Here is a 24857-nt window from a genome sequence, read left to right as displayed (position 1 = left end):
GAATGAGCACTGTTTTCAGATCTCTAGTCTCCTTGCTCATTGCAGAACTGATCTTATGTATGAGACATAAGTAATGTGCACAAGTGGTTAGAATATCTTCCTCTCACTAGCAAGGCCAGACCTAGCTTCTTAGACCCTCTCCACCTGTATGCACACAGACTTTTGTAAACACAGAGTAATACATTCTGAAACAAGCCATGTTAGACAGATAGGTCTGGAACACAATCACTAAGTATATTTTTAGGAGAGAGGAACAAATAAAGTACTTTCCACCTCACATAAAAAAGTCTAATGGGATACTATATCAAGCCATTTACTCTTAAGCAAGGTCCTCACACTACAAAGTCTTATGCCCTGCTTCATGCATGTTATTAACCTGAAAATGTGTCTTGCCTGCCATACAGAAGCACTCCCATTCACCTAGGCTGCAGGACGACCTGTTGCGGCTAAGCATGGCGTGGCAAACCTACCAGCTCCCCTTGCCTTCAGTAACCAAGAAACAATTGTGTTGTTCCTCTCCTTGTACTGATGGGCACATTACTTTACTTAAAATGCAGAAAGAGCTCTGTGGTAATGCTTTGCTGCTAAGGAATGGCTGTCACCATTTGACTCTCCATTGTGCCTGCAGTTGTACAGGCAGTGACAAGCCATTTGATTCACTGCTACTGAGAGTCTTTGTGCAGAGGTGAGCCTTTGATCCTTCCCAGTGTTGAAGGAACATAGATGTGATTTCTGAGAGTTTTGCATAAGTTCCAAGCTTGTGAGATTATGGATACATAGTATAGTTCCTAGATGTCTACATTGGTTGCCAAGATGGCATTGATAATGGCTGTATTAGCAATGCAAAGATGGAGACATGAGTCATTTTCCTGGGGATCAACTCAGCTCTTCCAAAGCCTGCTCTAAACAACACACTGAGGTTGTCAGATAAAAATGAGCATGGAACGTTACTGAAAAGCAAAACAGGTTCCTGCCCTCTCCAAAACCCAGTCAGCACAACCTGGTCCTGCATTCACATGCCACAGTTTATACATTCACAGCTTTGTCCTCTTGACTCTACACACAACCCAAGCAGTCACAATGGTCACAGGATTCAGATCGTGGTGATTCTGGATTGGAACAACTCAAGACAAGGTCCCAACTGTTGTAAGCACATGCAGCTCTGAAACAGCAGGCGAAGAAGCAAGTGCTCTAACATCACAGAGGAGTTCATTTTTCTGAGAACAGTGGATTACAACATTTTTAATCCTGTCAAACAGTGATACCTACATATTAAATTCAGTTACAAAACCAATATCCAGGCAGACCTGTGGCTGCAGGAAACGGTATAGGGCTTCAGTGGTTTTGAATGACAACAAAATCAGCAGTAATACGTTCAGGGTGCTACTGAGTTGTAAACTACGACTGCTCTACTTAGCGATTAGAAAGTCTTCAATGTGATAGAGCCAAGCAATATTATTTTCCACAGGAGGAGTCATGCAAATGCCCACACCCTCCAAATTTATTTATTTACATAGCTTTGGTTCCAAAGATCCTCCACTGCGTGTATCCTGAGAAGCTGCCCAGGCTGGACAAGCAGACATTATATTGACTTTGGAGCCTGACAGCCCATTTTCCAACCCTTGCTGACAGCTAGAAAAACAGCTGGTGCCAAAGCAGCATATTTAACTTAAGGGTTGCCAGAAATCAGATACCCACACCTTTTTCTTTTTTTCCTGAAGGAGTATAAAGATTTGGAAAGCAGGAGAAATCTCACTGGCAGCAGATGATGATACACATGCAAAGTATGTGCTATGCCTCCTGGTACACAGCCTGACTATTGTGTGTGCCTATTGTGGTTATTTATACCATTACATTAAACAGAAGTGATGAAGTATGCTGTGCAGGATACTAAGCTGTACAAACAATTATAGGGTTCCAACTGTACCCCATTCAGATTCCATACTGCCTCAATGACTATTTTATTTAAAAAAATTATATATATATATATAATATATATATATATTTGGTGGCAATTATAGCACCTAAATGCAGAAAAATCATGGCTCTGAGTTAAAAAAACAAAACAAACACCTCAACGTTTGCCAATCAACAAAAGGAAAAAAAAAAGCAAGCAACCCATCCAACTGATGAAAACTCCTCTTCTGATGCCTAATTTATAAGGATTAAATCTGCTTCCACCAGGAGGAATATTTTCTAGATAAAATGCTAAGTTTCTAAGTGGAAATTGGTTGATTTCAGCTGGAGAAAACACCACCTCAGCAGTGAAAAGATGATTCACTTTTCAGTCAACTCGGAGTCCATCAGCGGTGGGCTGCAAGATGTTGAACTGCTAATCAGCAACGGGTCACATTCATTTATGCTATTTAGTGATTTCACAGCAGATGACTGCATGGAGGAGCTGTGAAGGGGCAGGAAATCTTGGCTACATTACCAATATTTTGTCAGACAAGATCACTACTTTATACATTTTTTGAACCCCCGTGGCCTCCCATACTACTCGTACATGAACAGCAAACTTCAATCCAGTGCCAGCCAAATTAAACTGTGACTCCTTGCAAGCCTCTGTGAGTAACTTCTGTGAGGTGCAGTGCTCATAAACACCTTCCTGCAATTCAGAGAGATCTCTTTAATGAATTGACAAAGCTGCTGCAGAAGTATAAGTGGGAAATCATTTTTTAAAATAGAGCCATTTAAGATCACACAATTTCAGAAGCCTTTTGCAACATTTTAGAATTCCTTTAGGCCACTGCAGGTCTCCTTTACACTTGTGACGATGCCCCTTTCAATTTGCATTTAAAAGACAGTAAATTGCAGGGTTCATAAACATTTTTATAGTGATTTATTGAAGACTAGAATGTCACTCCTGCTCTTCACACTTTAGCAGTCCTGGGAATCGGCTGCAGGGCTGTATGCGTAATCTTGCTTTACCCATAAACTATACAAGAACAAGCCAGTTCTGAAACCCATTATTTATTTATTTTACTTGCTTAAAAGACATTTGTGGCACTGTTTTACATCTATATTTATCTTTGGGTTATAAGATGACCCATTTTATTCCGCCTTCAAGTTATAACCAGGTTTCCACAATTTACAAAGTACTTGGTTTGCAAATTAGAACTGTTCAGAGACAGGATTGCATTATGCCAATGAACAAAGGATTCTTTCTCTTCCCTTTTTAATAACACACACAAAATCCACAGACTATTGGATTTATTATCACCACTAGATAACTTTACCATACAGGAATGCACTGAAGTGTTGGGTTTTTTTTTCTTTTTATTATTATTATTTTATTTTATTCAAAACCCAAACCACAGAAATGCACTGAAAAACTTTAGCTAGAGAATATTCTAAAGGTTCTGCTTCTGGAAAGACAAAAGCAGGGTAAATGTTCACGGCAATCGGGCCTCTGATATCCTCCTTTGCAGACAGCAAAGTCACAAAAGAAGGTAAACAGTGCCAAGAAGTGTTGTTTATAAGGGCACTGTGATCTTTCCTGCATCCCAGTGGAGCTTTACCAGGGGGAATCTAGAAACCTCCCTGTACAAATAGTGTAGGCAAAAAAAAAAAAAAGAGCCTGCACCTCATTTGCCCTTCCAGTGACCAGGAGGGAGTATTTCTTTCTACTTTTTTCATATTACAATAATGGTTTCACAGCTCTTGAAAAGAGCGCTAGTGCAACAGCAAATGGTGCATGACACGCTGAAGCCCTGGTCTTTGTCGCAACAGCTCCGCTCCAAAGAAAGTCCTTCCTTGCCTTCTTTTCCTTGCCATTAACTGTGATGAAATGAGTTTTTCCCCCTTTTGATTCCACCCCCCGCTGTCTATTACAGTCTGACCTGATTGCACTTATGCACAGATTATTTCATAGAGACATCCTTTTATTCAGGTTTGCGAGTTCATGCCTGCAAGGTTATCTGTTCACAAAGCAACGCCTCATTCCTCCTAGTCTGTCTTTCTTTCTTTCTCTTTTTTTTTTGTTGAAATCTGATCTCATTGATAAGAAGACGACCATTCGCATTGCATTTGTCAGATAAGTAGCTCCATGCCAGAGTAATAATTTTTTGTGACTATTGTCAGGGCTCCAGTTAAAATACATCAACCGATAAAAATGCGAGTAATGTAAAAATAACCTTGCGTCAAAAAGCGTTGGCCCTCCGTTGTTTTTTCTCCAAGGCACGTTATGTCCTTTGCCTTAATCACAATTTATTACAGGCAGAGCATCTTCTCTCTCTTTTTTTTTTTTCCCCCCTCCACAAGAATTATTTTTAAGAACTATTAAAAAATATTCCTGTTCTAGCACTGCCATTGGTAGCACTGAACTGGAAAGGAAATAAATAAGTAGAAGATCGATGTGGCACTGATTGGTGGAATTGGGTTTTGATTAATTTTAATCAAAGGGTTTGCTCAGTTCTGATATGTGACCGTTCCCAGCAATAATAAACAGATGAATCACATCACCAGAACGCTCTGAGCAGCAGCACCAGGAGGAAATGGGCAGAGCTGCAGTTTGGCATATGTGATCCAACATTAATGAGGCTTTGGGAGCACCATGAAGATGATTATCTTCAACTTTGTTTGCTCGAGAAAGCTCTACCCCAGCGCAGCCAAGGTAAAACTGAAGGTACAGCAGGAGAGAAGAGCAGTGGGGCGCTCACACCCACACACACAGAGGGCAAAGCTGAGGGCAGGGGAGCAGAAAAGTGCCAAGGGGAGCCTGGCTTTTTGCAGTACCTTGTCATGCAAAGCCACGAAGGCACAAGTGCACCTTCTCACGTTTTATGTAAATATTAGCAAAAGGCAGAGGCAAGCAGCACTGCTTTCCTCTTTCATCCCTTCCTCCCCCAGCCCATGGCAGCCGCACAAAGGAGCCGGTGACGAACTGGAAGGCGGCGAAGGTCTGGCAGGCAGGGAGCTGCATTGAGCAGCCCAGGGCCCTGTCTCGGTCTCAGCGCGAGGCCGCCGTACGCCCGGGCCTGCAGCTGATAAGGCTGTAATAGTCCTCCTTTGAGGGCCAGGGCTCCTGTGTGCTGATTACTCATTTATCACACCTGGCAGCCCTGCTGAACTATAATTACTCTTCTCTTATCCCGCTGCACTGTCATGTCCAAGAGGAGAAGAGAGGCAAAGGCTCCTGCTAATGACACATTACCCTCTTGACAAGCACTTGAAGGTTTTATTGTAAATATTCAAGATATAAAACATCTGAGATTCCCTTTTTAATTATAAAAAGCAATTTTCCGTGCCTCCCATTCGCCCCCTCCACTGCCACCAATAGTAAAGTTTAGGCGCTGTTATCCTCCGCTTCCCCCAAACAAACCCATTTTCCTTTGTGGCATTAACTCATTGCTAGGAGGTAACTCCAGTATCTCTGTGAAATTATCAAATGTAATGCCTGGAAAATGTGTCACTTGAACACACGTCGCTCTCCCACAAAAGTTAGATTTCTGCCCCAAAAGGAGGGGAAAATGTGCATTTATATTGAAAAATTAGGAAGGGGGGAGGAGAGAAGAATGAGGAGCAAATGGGCAGAGAGCAAGCTGTTCATTGGGTGACTCTCTGAGATGCCTCTTACTGAAAGGAAAGGTCTTTCATAAGCTAAAACTTAAAGATATGGGAGTAGCGATTGTAAATCCAGCCTTAATATTTGTGGGTCTCCAGATGAAGGGTTACAAAGCCAAAGACATACTGTGCTCCCTGCTCTCACTATCAGTCATGTGTTCTAGAGGTTACAGAAGCTCTGAGATGCCCCGAAAGAGTAGGGGATCCTAAATACTGCTGTGTGATGCAGAGGACTAAATACCTGAAAGAATCTTTAATCCGAGACATACTCCAGCTCCTACAATGACAATACTGAGTTCCATTGTCTAAAATGGGAGCATATGTTTCCTAGGCCATCCTGCAACCTGAGTCTCTTCCACTTAGCTTTTCCTTTTCCAAAACAAGAGGTTGAAGTAAGGGCACCGTGTGCCCTTCCATCACACTCAGTAACAGTGGGGTAGGGGGACTAACCAAAACATTCCAGAAAAGGCTAGCAGCCAAATATCTAATAATATGCTTAAAAGTGCCAGAAAAACACAATCTAAATATATAATTGACAGATAAGAGCACCTTGAAATGAGAGCACTAAAAGCACAGATCTGCTACCTAAACCCTGACAACTGCACTTTCTCTGATTCACCTCCAGTTCCCTAGATCCCTGTGCTAAGGTTTCTGTATGCTAAGATCTAGTCTTTGATGTTCTTCTACTTGCTTGTGTGATTTTTATATCCACTGTTATTATACAGAATCATAGAATTGCTTTGGTTGGAAAAGATCTCTAAGACCATCGAGTCCAACTGTCAGCCTAACACCACCATAAGACATTAAACCATGGCTCCAAGTGTCATGTCTACACATTTGTATACGACACATGATCCTCCTATCAGACTCACTCCAAGGTGACTGTGCAATGTTACAAAGACATGTTGGGAAATAAACTCAGAAAAAACAGAGGACTGCTGCACTTAAAAAATTATTAAAATTAGAAACTGGTAGGAAAAATAAATAATCAGTGTTCAGATCCATGTGAGGTTAAGGACAATTCAAGATTACCTCTGAGTCTAGTAGCCAAAAAGTCCAGAAGGCTTCCAGGAGTTTTAAGCTCCAAGTCATAAGGACAACACGAGAGCAGGTTTTCAATATAGGAACCTCAGGAGTTCAAATCTCAGTCTGAACCACAATATTAGTAACTGATTCAAGCCCTTCAGATGTGGGGAACCTTCTACCATGATCTGCAGCAGAACTACATTGATACCTGGTTTCAGATGGAAGTATTAATTTTTAACGTGAATAGTATTTAAAATACGGTTATTTGATGACACAGCTCCATCCTAGCAGTTTGAAGTTGCAGTCTGTTCATTGCCTACATCCTGGCACACAGTGCTCCAGAAGACAAGTACGGCAGAATTCCTGGAAATCTTGGAACTTGCTTCACCCATAGTTTGTTTTTTTTTTTTGCTCAAGAAACTTGACAGTTGGGCTGGTTTCACTTCCAGATGAAAAAAAAAAACCCAACACACCACCACAATATAAGCAAAAAAATAAGCTAGAGGAAAAAATTATGAGCCTCCACAAGCACATCTATGCCACCAAGCTGCAGTGTACAGCAAGAGGTCTGAAAGCATTTCAAAGGGACCTAAGTGAAGACAGAGCACTGTGCAGAGGGCATCCATGGTGGTCATGTTTCAGACCTTCGCATTACACTTCTGAGTAGCTGTAACCTGCTACATACTTGACTTATTTGCTTATTTTCCCTGAATTGTAAGTATTGCCCACGGTAGGAGGAAAGATTATGTGACAGATACAAAACCTGTCCATCAGAAATTGGTGCTTTAGGTTCTTGCTTAGTTTGCTTAACAAGTATAATGGCTTTGATGGCCATCCTGACAAGACCAGACACAGGTTCCTTGTCAGGAGCAAAGTAACACATCGGTGATGGCTGGGAAGCAGTAGTACATTACATGCTGCTGTGAAAATTGCAAACATTTAATGAACATAAACGTCCTGCCAAATTGACAAGCACAAGGACAGAAAACAGCAGTAATAAAAGTCACTCAGACTTGCACATAACAACTCAAGGCTGTGCTTGGAGCATGAACATGATTTAAAAGTGAATACAGCAGCTATTTTGTAACACATGGATTTGTATATGTGTAAAGTACTTTGAGGCAATTAAAGTTATTCAGTGCTCTTAGAGGTAAATGAGTCAAATTAGTATTAGTCTGCAAATTACTGGAATCCCAACTATCCCATCTCGGTACGCTGTGGGTCCTACTTTGGGGTGGAATAGTCATTAGCATTTCACAAGCTCTTAACAGAAGAAATTGCAGCAGTCGGGCTTAACATGACCATTTTCTCCATCCTTCCACAATGATTTTAGGTTCCTAGACTGCAATATTAACAGCCTTGCTGAACCAGAATTATTCCACTCCTCTCGCTTTCTTCCTGCTTCTGTCAGAAAGCCACAGAGCATACAACTGCAGCGCACAGCTAACCATATAATTGATAACTCCCTAGTCTATTCACTGTGGGAATCTGTCAGTTTAAGTCTAAAGACACATACACACACGCACACTATGAAAATGAACTTACATAAGTCTTCCTGTGAACTGAATGCAGCCAACATTTTGATGTTTAATTGGCTGGGTCCGGTTTACCAGCGCACACATGTATTTCAGCAGCACCACACTGTACTCTGGCTCATTCTGACAGATCTATTTAGTCAAAAGGAGGTGTATTTTCCCAAGGTAATTGCTCAGAATCATGCTTCCAAAGTCAAACTGATTCAAACTTTGCTTATTTGCTCTTTGCAGACACACAAGTAGGACTGTTTGAAAGCAAATGAAAAATCCATAGATCAATGTACGGAGCCTTTCCTACACAGTGCCACAGAGGGAGTCTATTTCAAATAGGGCTGCTTGTCAGTGGCAGTTACTGCCAGCATCTTTTTAAATATACATCTTTCAGAGTAATACAGGTCTTTGAGATAATGAAAGATTTGCAACTACTATATTATCCACCAAGAAGGAATACATATCCTTGAGTTGGGTATACTCCCACACACAGAAGTGTTCTTGCTAAGTATGAGGGGAAAATAATTGACAGTTATTCAACTATTTGTGAATACTTTTCCCCCCCAGACTTATTCCTCTAATTAATAAGGAATGTCTGATAAAGTGCAGTTTTTATAGACCAGTTTCATGTGGGCTTAGTGACTGAATGTGAAAGCATTTGGAAATCATTTCCCCATACCTGACATGGAATACACAACCCCAAATTGCTCATTTTGTCCCCCTCTGTGGCTCCAAGTCATCAACTTAAAAAAAGGCTTAGACTGTCTCATCACATATATGCCATGAAGACTGCAGGTTATATTTACATTGTACTTGTCTGCACAGCAGAAAGGGTTCTAGGTCTTTCTGTTGCCAAAGCAAATATCTACTCAGAATTTCCTGAAGTTTGACATTAATTTCACCAATTCAGACAATCAGGATCCCTCTTTCTTCTCTCCTCTGACAGCCCCTTCCATTGCCCCCGAGACTGTAAACAAATCAAAGTATTTCCAGAGATAGTTGTGTTTTCCAAGTCATGACTCAAAAACATTATGGCAAAGAGTTAACCCCAGATAGCTTTAGCACTTGAGTTAGTCAAGAAAGGATGCTGGCTTAGGAAAAAAGAATCATCACAGCCTAAAACTTGGTTGTGGGGTGAATTGAATGAAGAATTTAAAGACCACCAGTGTCCTTATTAGCACTGGCCAGCACGGCTTTGCAGTCCTATGTCACACTGTGTGTTTGCACACAACATCCACAAGCATCTCCCTCCACAAAGCCACTTAGCTCAGGACGGCATTCCCCCCTGTGCTGACAATACACTTTACACCCGGCAATTTTTAGAGGTAGTAAAACTTGGACAGAGAACACTTTCAGCTGTGATGGGGAAAGAAAACACTCATAACCTCTTCTTCACCCTCTGGGCTACAACCCTTTAGGGTTTCTTGGTTGTAGATGTTACTGTCAAATTTTCCTACTATACCCTATCAACCTCTGGAATCTCTTGTCTTTATTCATCCAGGATATAAAAAGGATGACACTGTGACACATCTGGAGTGAGAGCACCCTGACTATTAGGAAGGATCAGCTGTGTGCTCCTAGAATTAAAACACTTCTTCCTGACACCATTGCCAGCATGTCCCTTGCAGCCCTTCATTTTCAAAGAAGATAATTACACAAAGGACTGAGTGGCACTCACAGCTAGTGGCACAAACCTTCATGTCCTTGCAGACAATCCACTTCCAAACTGCAGGGACTGCTACAGCTCATGTAAACATAGGGTTATTTTTCCCATTTAATTTTTTTTTCTCTTCTGGAAATACAAGCTAATGGAAAAATATTTTTACAAGGTATTACTGCACATTAATGATAAAACTAGTGAGCATTAGTTCCAGAAGGGCACATTTTCAGTAATGATGAAAAAGGACATATAAATTACCACTACAGAGCTTCACAGGTCCATTTCTGGGCCAACCATGATTAAATTAACTACAAAAAGCCACTTGTCACCAGCAGTGTAACACTTGACTGAATTTGGGAGTCATGTAGGGATCTCACTGAACACTAGGATGTTAAACAAACCTGTCTTATAACAGTCACCACGTTCGTGTGTATTATTTCATACAGTGGGGTGCTTAGTATATTGTTAATGTTTTGGAGAAATCAAAATAAATGGTGCCCTCATCTCCATCCATGTCTCTGCTATTGAAGTGGAGTTCTTTCAAAATAAAGAATAAACCCTTAAGCTTTTCACAGAGATGGTTTGAAGAAAGCATTGCATGTCACAGGGACTCCAGGTATTAGTCAGTTTATATATCTATATCTATATATATTAATTTGACTCATCAGATACTCATATTTCGCCATCTGATCTGGAAGATGGTTATTCAATTAACTCTTTTATTCCTACATATTTCAGTGCATTTGACTGAATTCAATAAACTGCTGCTTTATCAATTCATTTTATTAGCAGGCTAGTTTCTTCATTGGGCTTAATTTAATTTGATTTCACTGTAGTAACAGGTGATGTATGGGGATATTAAAAAAACTGTGATGCTTCTGTGTAAAAAAAGACTTCTTGGAAATAGGATAAAGACATTCAGAAAACTATGCTTGCTGCTTAATTTTTTTCTTTTCCCCTAAAAACAAATAATCAAACAAACAAATAAACCCACCAAAAAAACAAACCCCCAAAAAACCACCAAACCAAAACCAAAGCTACCTGAATGAAGTTAAGAGAGTAAGTTAATTGCTTAACAAACCATAAAAAATCATAGAAAAGAACTAGAAAGAGAATTGGGACATTCAAACTAGTGAAAATTCAGGAATTTAATTGGAGTTCTTAGGGGCATAAGAATTATATATCAGTTTAAATGCCTGAGTAACGTTTTGAACTTTACAGAAAAAAAAAGGGGGGGGGAGGGGAAATGATCTGTATCAATCCTTCCCCCCCCAAAAAATGATCATTTCCCCTCAAAAGACTGCAAGCTTCCCATAATGCATTTTCAGAACTACAGAACTGAGCACTCAGGAGTTGAAAAACTTTCCATTTAGAGCAAGAGGCTCAGAAAAGTAAAGCAAAGCCAAGACCCCATCCCAGAAAAAAAACCTGCTGCTGCCATAACCTTGTGAGACTGCAGGATAACAACAGCTCACTGGGTTTTGTTTAGCAGATGACAGAAGTTGTGAATGTTTTAAAGGAGCGTCTTTTACACCAGACAGGTTATTTCTGTAGGCTAATTTTTCATAGTCATTTTTGCGTTGAAACCCCCAAGCTTCATGAAGATGATATTTCTAGAACAGTTCTATTTTCCTTTTTTTTTTATCACCTTAGTAGTCTTTTCCCAGCTGTATCCACAGGGGAATGGAAATACCCAACTGCAAACGTGACAGCGCTGACTTCTGCAAAGTAGCTTAATTACTCATTACGAGATTCCATCAACAGAAGCTCCGGTCTGTGGTTTTGTAATAAGTGCTGTTATCTTTCCTTGGATTTTCATTCCTTCACAAAGGGGGAATATGGCACTGCTTTCCACATCCACATTTTATACAGAGAGGAATGAGAGAATTTTAATGCATGATTTTGATGTCATTAACAATGCTGACAGCTGTTTAATCCCAGAGGAAACAACAGCTGAGTCCCAACTGCACCAAAAAAAAGCCCCACAAAAACAACCAACAAAACCAGGAAAAAAAAAAACCCAAACCAACACCAAAACAAACAAACAAAACAACCAAAAAGCCCACCCCACCCTAAAATAATTCACTCTTCAGTGCATCCCACTGAAGGTACACAATGAATCAAATGCTTCCTGCCCTACCTACAGTTTTAGTCAGCTACAGCATCAGTAGCCTCCACTGATGAAGAAAAGAAAGCTGCTCCACCCTGACTGCTAGACTTAAGTTCAGAGATTTATCAAATGGTCTTGTTCTGAATTTCCCATTTAAAACTAAATCCTCGCTCCCCCTTCCTCCTCCCAAGTTTCATAATGTGAAATAAATCAGCAGAAAAAAAATAATAATAATAAGATATAAATGTGAGCCTGAGTTCCAGAAAAATAATGTAGCCTAATCCATGGTGTAAAAATACATTTAAAATGGATCCCTGCAGCAGAAATAGAAAATGCAACATGGGATACACTGAAACTCTGCTACTGCTTAATGCAAAGTGTAATGTTTAGGTACAAGCCAATGACAGCAGATTTGCTTTTGTTTTGTTCCCACACATACACACTACAAGGACTTTTTAAGGGTACAGAATGAAAAGAGTATTTATATTCTGTATATTTTGAAGCTATACACACACTTCTACTTTAATCTACCTATTTTTTCCCACTGGTTATGTCCCCATTTCCCACGTCCATATTATTTTAAGTTTTGCTACTGACTTTAATATTAAAGGCAGAGGCAATAGCTGATTAAGACATATCTTTACAATCTGCACTACTCGTGTAACAGATAAAGCTTTATAAGCCCTGTCTTGGGAAGTCTCCTGTTCATTTAGAACAGTAGACCTTAAACAGATGTCTGAAGTCTTCATGTTATAAACAGCAACATTATATGAATTTAAATCTCACTCTTTGTCTGGCCATCCTCCCTTTAACAGCAGCTGTCTCCCTTCATCGGGGAGTGCGGCTCACCCAGGCTTCCCCTTCCCAGGGACACAGCCACCTCCCCTCCCACCTCTGATCCCTGACCCCAGGGAGGGCTCTGGGGGACTGAAATGTCTGAGCGTGACAGCACGAGTTGGACGAGCTTTGGGATCTGGGAGAAGCAGCGTGTCAGCAGGTTGATGAACTTGAATCGTAGCATCATGAAGAATGCAAAGGTCTCCCTATTAGACTAAACGAGACGACTTCGGGCACAGAAAATGTGCTACTCAAATATTTTAGAACATGGCATGTGCAGTCATATTTTCTTGCAGTTAATACAGCAGAGGGTGAGGGGAAAACAGATTTTTTACCTTTTGACGTTGGGAAACACTTCATCCTCAATAGGGGAATATTATGTGACAAATATGCCTTTTTTTGTGTGTGTGTGTGGTAATATTGCTCTTTGCAAATGGCACACATCCAATCCAATTGAATGTAATAAAATGAAACAATCTGTGCCATCTTCAATGGGTTTAATCTATACCATGTTAATGAATCCTTAAACAGACGTGCATGATGTTTTCCCGAAATACATGTAGTTATAGTGTGCTCAGTGTACTTGTCAGCTTGAAAATAATTTCTGCTTGAGAGACCACCTGCTATCATCATCCTATTTAGAAGCAGCTCATATTTACTTGGAAAAGAGAAATAATAGTTAAATAAAGAAGCAACTTCTGTTAGCCAAGCAAGGACACTGAAACGTTTGGGATCCTCCCTGCACACTCAGATATATCTTTTTCCCCTCTCTTTTTGTTCCTTCTCCCCCCTACCCCCCTGCTTTGCACCAGCTGCTTCATGAACATTTCTGGTCGATCTGTACTTATACAGTAACAGGCAAATGCTGCTTATTATGAACTCCTAGTGTTCCCCATTTCCTTCCTGATAAATTAAAACATTAGAGTTGAAGAGATGAAGTGGGTTATGTTACAGGTTTCACACATTATGCACTATGGGGTTCATTACACTGTATCATATAATTTTAAGTTATTAAATATGCCAGAAGAGCATATTTGTACTTGATGAAAACCCCAAATACTCAGTAGGTAGCATCTTTCTTTTTTTCCCTCTTCTACTTAGACTCTGAAAATGGAACAAAGAAATATAATGCTTCTAATCCCCAGCACATATTTGCTGCAAAGACAGAGTAAATTAGATCAACTTTTCCTGCAAGACACCTGAAATCAAACATTTTTTTTCTGGCACATGCTATTAACAAAAACACTACTTTTCACCCACAGGAGAATAAAACAATCAATCAAAAAGCTCGTGAAAAACTGTATGAACACCGAGCTACAATGTGTAAAAGGACACCTAATGAATGTTCAGCCATGTAAACCCAAAGTCAACAAACCAAGCAGCTATCTTCTGTCTACACTTGAAGTGCATGACTTGTCCAACCCACTGCCTGATGCTAATAGAACTATATTCAAGCTACATTTGGATTTATGTGATTTTTCTGGCTTAGTACAACAAGAGTAAAAGCCAAAGTTCACTGCTGTGCAGAGGAACCAAGAAATAGAATTTTCACTCTTAAAGCAATAATGTGTATCAAAAAGAGAGACAGGAAGACAGAGGGGAAAATTTACATGCACTTTGGAAAGTGAATTCTACCAAGGGACAGCAAATTAGTTTTCCCTCTTCTTCATCAAGAAGCACATTTAAAGCACATATTTTGTCAAAATACAATGTGCAGACTCCGTTTCTGGGGTTCCAACCTGGTCTGGTCTATTCTATTCTATTCTATTCTATTTGCAGAGAGACCTCAACAGGCTGGACAGATGGGCAGAGTCCAACGGCATGAGATTTAACACATCCAAGTGCCGGGTTCTGCACATTGGCCACAACAACCCCATGCAGTGCTACAGGCTGGGGTCAGAGTGGCTGGAGAGCAGCCAGGCAGAGAGGGACCTGGGGGTGCTGGTTGATGGTAGGATGAACATGAGCCTGCAGTGTGCCCAGGCAGCCAAGAGGGCCAATGGCATCCTGGCCTGCATCAAGAACAGTGTGGCCAGCAGGAGCAGGGAGGTCATTCTGCCCCTGTACACTGCACTGGTTAGGCCACACCTCGAGTACTGTGTCCAGTTCTGGGCCCCTCAGTTTAGGAAGGAGGTTGACTTGCTGGAACGAGTCCAGAGAAGGGCAACGAAGTTAGTGAGGGGCTTGGAACACAGCCCTGTGAGGAGAGACTGAGGGAGCTGGGGCTGCTTAGCCTAGAGAGGAGGAGACTCAGGGGTGACCTTATCACTCTCTACAACTACCTGAAGGGGGGTTGTAAACAGGCAGAGGTTGGTCTCTTCTCCCAGGCAGCCAGCACCAGAACAAGAGGACACAGTCTCAGGCTGCGCCAGGGGAAGTTCAGGCTGGAGGTCAGGAGGAAGTTTTACACAGAGAGAGTGATTGCCCATTGGAATGGACTGCCCGGGGAGGTGGTGGAGTCGCTGTCACTGGAGGTGTTCAGAAGGAGACTTGACAGGGTGCTTGGTTACATGGGTTAGTTGATTAGGTGGTGTTGGGTGATAGGTTGGACGTGATGATCTTGAAGGTCTCTTCCAACCTGGTCTGGTCTGGTCTGGTCTATTCTATTCTATTCTATTCTTAATGTTAGTGTTTGCTAGAATGTCATAAAGTGCAGAAAATTGACTAAATTGGTATTGGTTTGACCACAATGAGGTAAAAATGACTTTAGCACTGCGGAAGGACCTATAGCTGTTACTAGCCCACAAACCCCAGGTATTTATTCTTGTCCCTGATGGATAGCATCAACTTTATACCAGTTTGCCATTGTGATTAAGTTAATCTCATTGCATGTATAGATGATCTTTAGGTTTTGGGGTGTTTTTTTTCAGGAAAGCCCCTCTACCTGACAGCAGAGTGTGTCAGGAATTAATAGATAGTTAGGTGAATCTACCTTCTGAGCAGTAGAATTTGTTCCCTAATTTAAATCCTCATATTCGTGCATACCTTTAAAGGTAGACAGAACTAACTCAATGTCCTGAGAAAACTGCTTCTGGGAAGATACTACTACAGTAGTGGGACTGAGTCTGTGTTCACTCTGAATAATTTTACATGACAGAATTTTCCTGCTCAGCCTGAACATGTTAACTGCAACAGGGTTTTGTTTTGGGGGGGGGGGAGAAAACCCCAAAACAACACAACAAAAAACCCCAACAAAACCAAACAAAGCCAAAAAGGCCACAGTTACAGTGGGTTTTTTCTCTTTAATTTCTTTTAGATGATGACTGCTCACCTCAATAATGGGTTGCTGCCACAACATTACTTTACATCAAGTTATCTTAAGAAAGCACATGGAAATGTCAGTTGTGTTACTGCTAAGTGGCATTTCTGAGACAGCACATCTGAGTATCTGGACCTCAGAGAATTTGCTAATTTGTTTCCTGGTGTAATTCCAAGCGTTAGTTCTGAACTGAAAAATGCTCTGTTGTGTTTTCTGAGGTGTTTTTTTTCAGAAGTCTGTTCAAAGGTGTATGTTGACACTACTGAATGCTCAAGCTGACAATACCTATATCTGCATGATTTGGAGTAAGGGCATTCTCATTACAGAAACTCTTCCTTCCCCTATACCATGTCTTCTTTTTCTGGGATACTTACAGCCAAATCAAAATCCATGCTTCCTCTGAGCTCATGATAAGAAGATTAAAAGCATCTGTAGAGCCATCAAGAGATAACTACTGTGGGTCACCACAACCCTAAAGACATTCATTCCAGTGTTGAATTCCTTGCTAGGGGGCTGTAGTGGGTTTAGAATAAACCTTTATTAGAATAAACCAAACCAGGTTGGAAGAGACCTTCAAGATCATCGTGTCCAACCCATCAACCAATCCAACCCACCCAAACAGCTAACCCATGGCACCAAGCACCCCGTCAAGTCTCCTTCTGAACACCTTCAATGACGGCGACTCCACCACCTCCCCAGGCAGCCCATTCCATAGCGCAATCACTCTCTCTGTATAGAACTTCTTCCTAACATCCAACCTGAACCTCCCCTGGCGCAGCCTGAGACTGTGTCCTCTTGTTCTGGTACTGGGTGCCTGGGAGAAGAGACCATCATCAGCCTGTCTACAACCTCCCTTCAGGTAGTTGTAGAGAGTGATAAGGTCACCCCTGAGTCTCCTCTTCTCCAGGCTGAGCAACCCCAGCTCCCTCAGCCTCTCCTCATAGGGCTTGTGTTCCAAACCCCTCACCAACTTTGTTGCTCTTCTCTGGACTCGTTCCAGCAAGTCAACCTCCTTCCTAAACTGAGTGGCCCAGAACTGGACACAGTACTCGAGGTGTGGCCTAACCAGTGCAGTGTACAGGGGCAGAATGACCTCCCTGCTCCTGCTGGCCACACTGTTCTTAATGCAGGCCAGGATGCCATTGGCCCTCTTGGCTGCCTGGGCACACTGCAGGCTCATGTTCAGCCTACCATCAACCAGCACCCCCAGGTCCCTCTCTGCCTGGCTGCTCTCTAGCCACTCTGACCCCAGCCTGTAGCACTGCATGGGGTTGTTGTGGCCAATGTGCAGAACCCGGCACTTGGATGTGTTCAATCTCATGCCGTTGGACTCTGCCCATCTGTCCAGCCTGTCGAGGTCTCTCTGCAGAGCCTCTCTACCCTCCAGCAGATCAACTCCTGCCCCCAGCTTGGTGTCGTCAGCAAATTTGCTGATGATGGACTCAATGCCCTCATCCAGATCATCAATAAAGATGTTAAAGAGCACAGGGCCCAGCACTGATCCTTGGGGCACACCACTAGTGACTGGCTGCCAGCTGGCTGTGGCACCATTCACCACCACTCTCTGGGCTCGGCCCTCCAGCCAGTTCCTAACCCATCGCAGTGTGCTCCCGTCCAAGCCATGGGCTGACAGCTCGGCCAGCAGTTTCAAAGGATGAGAAGAAATCTTGAATTAAAATAACAAAGTCAACTAATTTATTGTGACAAATAGAAAGACAGAAATTAAAAACACTGATAAGTATTATGATGTTCTACCATAAAGCCAAACACTGAGATACTGTCTTAAACCTCTCAGACACTAATCAATGGGACAGAAGCCTTCCATGATGTGACTTTAGTAGGTTTTGATAATCTTTTTCCTGAAAGGATTACAATAATAATATCTGTTGTTGTTGTTGTTGCATAATTTGTAATAACTTGAAGAAGCCTTTTCAACCTCACCAACTCAAGATGTACTTTTAAAATGTGTTCCTATTACATGAAAACCAATTTTCCCTTCCTTCCTAAGAAACAGTGATTATCATTGCTCTCTGTTCCCTTCCATGTGCCTCACTTTTGCTAATCAACAGTAACTTCAACTGAGTTGTATTTCATTTGAGGAATTCTTTGAGATATCAGAAATGATCTCTGGTCAGCAATGACAGAAAGCCCACTGCACAAACCATTTCTGATGCATTTCTGACTATTTTCTAAGGAAAACCTCCTGAATAAAATTCCTACTGTTTTGATGAGAGGGAAATAAAGACAGAATACAAGCAAATGATGTCAGCAGAGATCACAGTGTCACAGTATCGCTAAGGTTGGAAGAGACCTTGAGGATCATCAAGTCCAATGGGACTGTCAAATATTGGTGTTCACCTTAAATACGTTACAGCCTAGCAAGCTTTGTACAAAGTTTCTCTCTCACACACACACAAAATGATATCAAATTATGATGTCATCTGCTCTAGAAACTAAAGCAAACTGACTTCAATTTCTGGATACAAATAGTCTCAGTCAGCTGAAGAGTGGTAGACTGGAAAGATTATTTTTCTACAGCTGTGTTAAATGTCTTGTTCAGCTTCCTTTAAAACTGTGCACAGGAATGATAACTTGTAAAATCAGGGTAAGCTGGTGGGTGCTATAGGTTCTATCCTAATGTGTTTTAAAATTATTTCAGAATCATAAAATCTTTCCATAGAGAGTGCTTGGAAACTGCAAATTAAATCTAGAGCTTCTACGAACTGTATCCACTTTTACTGGAAGCATATATTTCCATGGGGGTTCATACTACCTTTTTTTTTGGTCTAGTTGCACTGGCTAGTAATGCAGTGAATTTGCAGTAGTAGAGTAAATGTTATTTTGATGACATTATCTGATTAGAGATGATGATGAAATGATCATTTCAACAAGGATCAAAACCTCAAAACCAAACCAAACCAAACCACCTGTGCTTGAACATTCAGTCAGGTAGTTGTAAAAGGACAACACAATATTTCACTCATCTAAAGATTAGTAGGGATGGACTGAAAAATAAGTTCAGGTGACATTTGACTTTACAAAAAAAAAATAAGCTAAGCTTTCAAACTATGAAAAAATAATGGTTTAGAACTTGTGTTTTTACACGAGCAGATGTGAATCTATCTACACAAAACTGCTTCACACAGCAACAAACATGCAAATACGGAGCAAGTAAAACTGAAGACAGAGAACTGCAATCATATCTGCTGGTACAGGGACAATAGGTTGGACTCGATGGTCCTCGAGGTCTCTTCCAGCCTTAGTTATACTGTGATAGTTATATTGTAATAAACCACCAGAACCACAGGATGAAATCAAAGGTGGCACCTTCCTCACCATGCAATTTTACCAGACTGGTAAAAGGAAGACAAATCCACTTATACAGAGGCATGATGGACGGGCACAGAACAGGAGAAAAAGAACATTAACCAAGTTATAATTGCTGGAAGTTTTCTGGTGCATAGTGCTAAAGAAGTTATAAAATAAACTCCTCTTATGAGCTCCACGTTCACATACATAAATCAAGTGACTGCTTGAAAATCCCTCGACTTAAGCTCTCAGAGATAGAATCTGTTCAAAGAAACATTCCTGAATAACGTGACTGTGTTACGAATTACAGAGGCTTCACAGGAAAGAGATACAAGATTAAAGGTACACAGCGATTGGGCCCCATCCTTCTCACAGACAAAATACCACCTTCAGTCACCAGGAGCTGTGACATCTCTATTCTCCACAAATAAATTCATGGTCTCTGCAAAATGACAGGTTCAGGGCAGAAAAGTATGATATTGCAGACCAGGCTTGCTGCCACAGTTCTTTGTGGTAAGACTGCTTTTCTGTCTGACCTCCAAGACAGGTCTCTGTGCTTTAGAATTTCTATGGTCACCGCGTGTGAACACGCTGAAACACACATCAATGACTCCCTGTTTGCTCCTAGGTTGCATTGCCAAAATCCAGTTAGAGTTGTATCCTGCTACAAAGTACATCTCTTTCACAGACTTGCCCTCACTTAGAGATATTCCTAAATCTTCACTTTCATCCTAATCCCCATTTTAGAGGAGAAAGCCAATTCCCTTGGCAGCACACGAGGAATAACCAATGGATGCCAGGCGGTCTGATGATGGACAAGAGTCCATCGGGAAGTGACGTGAGGTCAGGTTATCAGTCAAGACATCAGCAGAAACCTCCCAATTTCTACAGAATTTACTAAAAAATACAATTTAAGCCATATTAAGCGTGAACCCAAAAGCTCCAGGGAATATTTAGGAGGCAGGAAAGCATACTTTCACGGCGCTTCTTGAACAAAAAGCCTTTAGGAATTTGTAGGTTTGCAGGGGCATCTGTGAGAACACATTCAAGATTCAAGAGAACTGAGGGCAATAAATTCAACATATGATAACCACAATTATAAATATCTGCCCCACAATGCCAAAGGAAAGGTGGCTATCAAAAACATACCAAGGCTCACACCGGCTGTGGTACTGAAACAGAATCTTTGTAATGGTTTAAGTACTAGTTTCATCTAATTATTTGCAAATACTGGTTTTTATTTGGGTTTTTTTTTTTTAGTGGGTAGTGCTGTGTTGTGTTCATGTAAATAACAAAATACCCACACACAAAAAAAGTAATAATAAAAAAGGCACCAGTGGTTAAGAAAATAAGCAGAACAGGTATTCTTTGACACACTGGCATATAATTTATAAATCACAAACTCTTAGGGCATGAATTGTTAAGGACATCATAAATCTTACAGCTACTACATAACAACAATTATTATATATAAAGACATTCTGTCACAGACCTTGAAAACCACAGGCTTCTCCTGTTGCTAGTTATTGGTTGTCAGGGATTTGTTCTCTTATGTTCTTTCTGAATTCAAACATTGGATGCTGTGGTTCTCAAAACACCGAAGAGGACATTTCAGAAATAGCAGTTCCATTCAGGAGACCTACTCATATACCTTAAAATAGAGCTGCATGCATGGCAGAGATTATGCAGATGATATTGGTGCCTGTGTATTTTCTGGCTCTCAATGGAGTCAATGGCTTGACATTTTTATTTTCATCATTAGGAGAAAATTTTTGGCGAGAGGTTTCCATTAGAAGCGTAACACGCCTCACAAACCTAGCCCAACTCCAGTGTCTCTCTTCAGCTGTTACTGATGTATAAGTTAGAATTTCAGTGTGGGATAACCTTTGATGACATGAAGAACAAAACTCTTTGGTCAATTTCCCACTTTTTTTTTTAAATTTTAATTTTTTTTTATTGAAAGAATAAATTTCAGCAGTATTAAAGCTAAACACATTAATGAATTCAAAGAGATGGAAAGTTAAACCACAGGGTTTTCTTTAAATCCCTGAAGCCAAACACTCAAATTAAATATGAAAATGCTATATATATATTTTTTCTTTCTTTTAAACATCACTTTCATATTAAATTCTTCAGTTTGCAATTCTTTCTTTGATGAGTACACATCAAAATAACTGAAGTATTACTATGGTCATTAGGACCTACTTCAGGAAGGAATAAATATACTTAAATGCATTAGAGTAAGAAACTTTAGCACAGCACTTCTAGCTACCAATTCCACATCCACAAGAGTCACTCACTCCAGCTCCTCCACATCATACTACAGGTGACATGAGGAAATAAATCCTGAAGACAGAGCAACGGACTTTGAGGAATGGCATTCTCCTTTCACTGGGCAGCCCAGCAATCCCAGCACAGGTCTCTGGGACACATTTAAGAGTCCCTAGTTAATGAGCACGCATCCAGCTCAGTAGGGTTACCGAGCACACATCCAACCCGTCTTATATCCATCCATACTCTGAAGCAGACCACTTTTGAAACATGGAAACCTATCTCCCACCTGATGGTTGACAAAAGAGGTGAAATGCTGTTGTCAGCACCATCAAGTGAAAACTTTTGAAATATTCAGAAAATAGTATCTTTGTGACTAAGAAAAAAGCTACACTACAATGACACAAAGTATTTTGTTAGGTCACCATACACAGACATTCATGTACCTCGAAACGTGTCTTCACGAGCTAAACAAACAAGTTACCGGGGAGGGGAGGAAGAATTTTGCAAGATTGGATTTTCTTTATGCCTAGGAAGTATCATGGAAGATTTGCAAAAATGTTCATTTTCAAGCAAATAACTGGACAAAGACTTTCAGTAAGAGCCCAGCTGACTCAACACTAGATTATTTAAACTGTTTCTGCCCTTACAAAATTAGATACCACACTTTCATCTGTTCTTCACACTCCTGGCTGCAAGTGTTGTTATTAATGCCTTTACCAGGTCTGGTAATATGAGATGCTGGCCTATCTCATCATCTTGGTGAATGCTATCTGACATTCAGGAACAGCCCAGGAACACCAGCCACACTTTTTATAGAAAATGGATAGTCAGCACCTGAGGAGGAAATATTTGGTCTGTATGTTTCTACTGATATTCCCCAAAGTATCATCCAAAGGTACTGTTAGCACTGCAGGTCAGTCAAACACCTTGTGTGTCCTCCAGCTGGAGTAAAGCAAGGCTTGAGAAGGGGGATTAGAACAATAGAAATGTGTTCAGCTGTGAAATTAAAAGTAGGACAGCATGACATGCAACATTATCTGTTGAGCTGAGTCAAAAGCAGTAATTAGGCTAAGCTAAAATACGAACACACTTGTAATCAGAACAAATGTGTGCTTTTGTGTCCATCGCATTCACTCTTCTCAACAGAACCAGTTGCTTACCCATCCCAAAGCACCTCATTACCCTCCCCACATCCTCAGCCTCATCTGCAGTCCCTCAAGTTGCTCCTACATCTTCTAGCCACTATTATCTCTCCTTTTCTTGGAGGGCCTACAGAATCACCTTCCTAGGTGTCCTTATCTCCTCAGTGCTCTTCACCTACGCACTGTCTTGACAGCTGGGCAGGAGGCAGCGCTTGCTGTGGCCAGTATGGAGCTATGCCTCTGCTGTTTGGCCAGCCAGGGCACGAATGCCAACTGGCAACAGAAGCTACTCAGATGTAAAAGCTGAATTATTTCCTACCTTTGCTGCATCAAGAGAATTAATTTGACTCTGTCTTCAGCTTTTTGTAATTTGGGAGTAACTCAGCTACCTTGAGACTTCAGACCTATTTTACTTAAACTAGCTCGAGTTCAAGAGTTAGTGAGAGGCACTGACTGACAAACATGTAGGCAAACTAAAGTATGAAAAAGCAAAGCTAGTACTGTCATAAGTTCAGCATGTGACAAAAAATAGCTTCACAGCAGCAGGTTCCAGGCTGCAAATATAGTGACAAAGTGCACAAAACCATCGTCTCATTTGCAGAACAACTGTAGACCAAAAACCACGTGTGTACAGACGGATGCACAGTTAAAGTCATTATAAACTGTCTGTCACAGTAAAATTCAGCAGATACACAGCAACAACAGAGAGAAAGATAATAACTGAATTAGAGAATAATAGTAAAAAAAAAACCAAAGTGGAATAACCTAACAAAGCCCCACAAGATCAGAGTGTTTAAGGGATACACATTTCTCCTGCCATGTTCTCAAGAACAGCAGACTGTGTTCATTCCTTTACACTGCAGCCTGTCCTTGGTCACAGAACTGTAACCTAAGGAAAAGAAAATCATTTGATTTCCAGTGTTTTGTCAATGACATGATTATATCTCTGCTGTAAGGTAAATCAGCCTGAACTTTGCCAGAGAACAATGCCCTGAAATGACTGTGAAAACAGCCTAACATGTTATTTTGGGACACTTTCTATATACTTCACTTCTATAGGTCTGAAATTAAGTTTTCAATTTAGAATACACAGGAAGCAAAACCTGTTATAAATAGTTGAAAGGTGAAACATCCTTCTCTATAGTGCCAAAGACTGTGGGCTATGGGGCAGACCAATTATGACAGTGAGCAATGCAAAGTATTATCCGCTGGCTTTATTATAATAACAGGTTATCTGATTACAGCCTGTGTTTTCTGGCCTCAGCACAGGCTACATTCTCCCACGCCACTGGAGGTACATTTTAGCAATCCATTAGCAGCTAATTCACCCAGGAAACCTGAGATTTCTGTACTGAAGCATGAAAATTAACATTCCTCATGCGAACGACCGGTTGGAGCAGCTGTGCTCAACATCTCCTCAATAGGACTTTCCAAAAGGGAAAGGAACACCTTTGCACTCTCAGAGCTGACACTAAAAGTCCTCAATGCAACCTGTCCTACAGCAGATGCAGAAATCTAGCGATAGGGTAAGACATACATGCAGGAGGGTGTTGGTGTTTGGGGTTTTTGGGGGGTGGGTGGTTGTTTGGGTTTGTTTTGGCTTGGTTTTGGTTTTTTCCTCCTCTTTTATTTTTTCTTTTAAGTTTTGAAGCTAATGATAATGTTTCTTGCCTTTGTTTCATGCACAGGCAACAAATAAAAATCTAAAGGAGCTTGAGAAAATGCAATCACTTGCTGGACATGAAAAGTACAATCTTGATTTCTCATTTCACTGAACCTTTTTAATTTCTTTGCTGAGAGAAATATTTAACAGAAGGCTAATTTATTTGATTTTTTTATCCTGTCTATTGAAAAGGTTAATTTTAAAAAGTGATGTGAATGAGGTTTGAACCCCAGAAAGACTTCTTGTTGCAATCCAGTGCTTGGCTGAAGTGTAGCACTAGCACAGTCCAACAGCAATCACCTAATGCTGCTTTGGTTTGTTAAGTTTCACAGACACGGCAAAAGTATCTACAAAATCTGCTGATATTGGCCAAGGAAGGCAAGTATCACAGCAAAGAAATGCAACTTCATGACCAAAAGAAGGAGATTCCTGCAAAATTGTGACAAAAAAAACCCAAAAAACAACCCAGAGGCTTGAAAAGTTTTG

General features: G+C 40.9%; 1 protein-coding gene across 2 annotated transcripts in view; it reads right to left on the bottom strand.

The window, feature by feature from the left end:
• The window catches only part of WWOX (WW domain containing oxidoreductase), a 510998-nt gene that overhangs the window by 124559 nt on the left and 361582 nt on the right, over window positions 1-24857 (bottom strand). The window lies entirely within an intron of this gene.

This window comes from Melanerpes formicivorus, unplaced genomic scaffold, assembly GCF_026170545.1.
Source record: "Melanerpes formicivorus ecotype bairdi unplaced genomic scaffold, bMelFor1.0.p_v2 SCAF_59, whole genome shotgun sequence".
Classification (NCBI taxonomy): Eukaryota; Metazoa; Chordata; class Aves; order Piciformes; family Picidae; genus Melanerpes; species Melanerpes formicivorus.
This window is presented reverse-complemented; position numbering and strand designations above follow the sequence as displayed.